Source organism: Acyrthosiphon pisum, chromosome X (genome assembly GCF_005508785.2).
Source record: "Acyrthosiphon pisum isolate AL4f chromosome X, pea_aphid_22Mar2018_4r6ur, whole genome shotgun sequence".
Lineage (NCBI taxonomy): Eukaryota > Metazoa > Arthropoda > Insecta > Hemiptera > Aphididae > Acyrthosiphon > Acyrthosiphon pisum.
Genome location: NC_042493.1, coordinates 90,715,029 through 90,719,421, shown reverse-complemented (window position 1 = coordinate 90,719,421; position 4,393 = coordinate 90,715,029).

Genomic DNA, 4,393 nt, shown 5'->3' with positions numbered 1-4,393 from the left:
ATAATCTTGCACTTGGCACGCAGTTTATAAAATTGTTGGATTGAGCTCCTCTACTTAATAATTCCCAATTCGAGCACTGCGCTTATTAGAAACACGGATTATTGATACAATCGCGTTATTGAAACAAAATGTACCAGGACGGATCGCCCGTATATTAGGACATTTAAATCGCTTATTAGAAACAATCGGTTAATTGACACATTTCACTTTGGTCCCAAAGTGTTTCTAATAAGCGGCTTCTACTGTATCTTGAAAATACTGCATCAATAGTGGTGTCATTTCTCATTGTAGATTTTGCTGGATTGTTTTTCAAATGTAAATTGAGAATGTGTCCATAAGGAATGTTTTAAATGTCTCTGATTTCTTATCATTAAAATTGTTGTTAAAGTCACCGCCAAATTGTTATAATTTATAAATTATAATAATTATAAATGTATAATATGTAAACTTAATTAGGCTGTTTCAAATTCTTGTGCTATACCGTTTTCTATTACCTAGTATATACCAAACGTGATGCACAAAACAATTTTATTACGGCAAAGGTAATGCACTATGTGGGGATATAATATGCAACAATCAGGTTATTCTACAACAATTTCATGAAATAAAAATATTTACTCGTCATGCAAGGGGGTTATAATATGTACATAATATGTAAACAAAATTTTATGTTTTGTAAGGACCGTGATATAGATTTCAGTGCCTGGTTGTGCTGGGAATACGCGTGATTTGCGCGCCCAGCACTATTATGGGGATTTTCACTTTACGGTTCGATACTTTTAGGGATTTTCTCTTTACATTATACTTATATGTACTTATAACTTTTATATTTTATTAATTATAATAATTATAATTAATGCATAATATACGTAGAGTAGTGATATATTATCAATAATTTTATTTTATTATATTATCAATATACGCAAGAAATTTATAAATTATAGATCACTTGATTAATTAACTCCTTTTGGATAAAATTTACTGTGAATATGGAAGCCAAATCATATTTTTTAACAGCAAGATGCTTTTTAGATTTACGTCCTAATCTAGAGACAACCAACGTCCTAGCTAAGGTTAGAAGATAGTGTATCTTAGATAAATTTTACAAATAATTTATCTTTTTCAGATGAGTGACTGTCATTAGATTCCGGTAAATTAAAAAAAATCAAGTTACGTGATCTTGACTGTATATCACAGATTAAAGACTCGAGATAGTGCGAGATAGGACGAGTCACTAAGTCCCGTAGTTTATTTGAAACTTCATCCTCATAAATTTTAATTAAATTAATTTAAAAAAAGTAAATAAATCCACAATATTTTTCTTGAGCGTCTGAAGTTAGGATTTTGACATAATTGTGAAAATTAGTTAATTAGTTGATCGTTAGAAATTCTAATCAATTAGTAAATTAGTTAAAAATATTATTCATAAAACTTGAAACTTATTTAATACATTATTATATTTTATACACACAATGACATTGTCAAATACAATATTTTAGTAATAGATTGATACAATCTATTTGTATTACTATCAATAAAGTCAATTAATTTAATAGCAATAATATCATGAAATATACATAGTTATATAGTATGACAGATTGCCTTCGCAAAGTATTGTTTTTCGTATAAAATTGATACAAATATAAGTACCCACTAGGGAAAATATTCTTAATATTTTGTGTTAGTATTCAATAAAAACAAATATCAATTTAACATACAAAATTAAATATTATTATAAATGTACCTATCAAGTACCTATATATACTGCAATCATGTTATTAAAAAGTACTTCACTCAGAATACTCCTTGCATTGTATAATAAAAATCTCGAGAATTTCACTATTAATAATCATATTTGTTTTTCACTTCAACGATTTTTTCTTTTATTCATTTGAAAATATTATGTGAATCCATTTGTAAACAAATTTAAAACATTAGTTAGTTTTAATTCAGTTAAAATCAGAAAATGTCACACACCAAAAATCCTAAAACACTAGTTATGACCATTAGTTTTATTGTACTAAAGTTGTAAAAAAATGTTATTATGAGTGTGAGATTAGTATTAAATACTTTTAACAAAGGTTTTTTGATTTTCGGTGGTGGTAGTATAAATTACAACCACTGTAATTATAAAACGTTGGTGGTATTTTATGTTTTGCGATGTATATTAATTTATAGTGGTTTGTATCCCATATAAAAAAGCCAACCTATGGGTAATAACTATATTTAAATTTATTTTAATAGTTTCGAATTGTAGTGAGATAAAAATAAAAATAAATAAATAAATTAGTGAAAGGGAAGTCGTGGTAGTGCGGAGTAATGCGGCAAATTACAAAGGGTATGGAAAATTAAGAAGGCACGCATATGGGCACTTAAATTACATTATTTTTATCCTACTACAGAATATTATTAGTTGAGTACGGAGTTGATAATCTGTCTTAGAGTGCAAAATATAGGTGTGTTCACTACCTCGTATGGCTGTGAAAAGTACTCGTTGATCCTTGTTGGAAAGGATACTTCTCTGATTCCTGTGGATCGATGCACGTTACTATTATTTTACGACTTATAGTACCAAATCTTATACCATTTATGAGTTCACGTTTTGCTTATGCACTGTCGACTCTTTGTATTAGCGATATAATATAAAGACAGAAAGGATTTGATAGCGTGTAAAGATTAGGAGTGCTTTGAATTATAATATTTGATTAATATTTTTATACATTATGAGTTATTTGGACATTTTAATTCCCTAATATATGTTTGTCTTTGTACATTTTATAATTATTCGTTTGCTAGTATCACAGATTTATGTATATTATATTTTATTATATTATATTTATTTGCTTGCTTCATGCAGTGTTTGAAGCAGAGTTTATTATTTGTTTCTTTTATTATTTGACATTTGGTTGACTCGCATTTCAATAACTTATATATCTGAAGTCTAGTCGCTTAAGAGAAAAGTACGTCGGCCCATCACATATGTATGTCCAGTCCCTAGCTCGTGATCTAGACTGCAGATATATTTTGGCAATCCAATGTCCAGGAAAGACAATGAATTGACAAGTAGTATTTGAAGTGTAGTTTATTATTTATTTTTATTTGGTTGATGTGTGTTTTACGTGGTGTTTATAATTTACATTAGGATTTTTTTTATGTGGAATATAAAGATTGGATGTGGATGTATGGATATGTTTGGCCCTACATAACTTAATATTTTTGAAGGATAATTAGATTTGTAAAGAATTGAAATAACAATATTGTCATGGTTGGATAGTAGATTGAATATATCAAAAGTGAACTCATACATGCAGGTGTTAAAACAAACGCAATAGTTAAGTTTCTATATCAACTTCGTAACAAATGATTACGGCATTCTATTTTTTGAATATGAAATTTAGGACCATAAGGCATAATTTCAGAGAGCCTTTTTGTCACACTAGAATCATCATCACCTTTAATAAAATATTAATAGAAATTATGGTAGATACTAAAATATTAAACATAAATAAAATATCATTTTTCCCTATAATATAATATATATATATAAAACTATTATAATATGTATTACATAATATTATGTATAAATTATTTTTATATGTATTAGTATAAATATACCTATTAGCAGTGTTGGGTAGTAACGTAACGGAAGTAACGCGTTACTGTAACGGCGTTACTTTGCTTGTAACGCGTTACGTAATTTCATTAGAATTCTGAATTTTATCCAAGTAACGAAAATGTAATGGAAATTACTTTTGATAAGTAATTTCTATAAAATAACGCGTTACAGTTTCCTATTATTAAGTACCTATTGCCAAAAAAAAATAATATATGTAGGTATATGCGGGTATTATTATGTTTACCCATCAATCTTATATATTTATATATTTAATTTTAACTCGCCACAATTCAGTTTTCAATTGTTTTGACATTTGACATGTCCAATTGCACGGTAAATCACGAGAAAAGTTATTATTTAATTTGATTCCTCTAAATAGGTACCTAAGTACCTTTGCAGAACGTTTCCTATGATATCTATTATAGCGTTGACTAATGAGTTATATACGCTCCTATTAACTATGCAGGTTTTATAAATAATTTAGTGTTGTACAAAAACTGTTCAATTTGAAAATACTTATTAGTTATTGCTGTATTTAGAATTTACATTAGAATACCTATAACATTTTATTTCTGATAATTAAATAGAATCGAAATATTTATACATTACGCCGTTATAAATCATTATAGCCATTTCACATTTGGCATTTATAAGAAACGGTTTATTTTAGATTCTGAGTGGAACGATGAATGTATTGATTTTACAATGATGTGTGTTTTTTTTTTTTTATTTTTTTTTATGTCTGTGTACACGATAAGTAGTCGAAATAATGCTTTC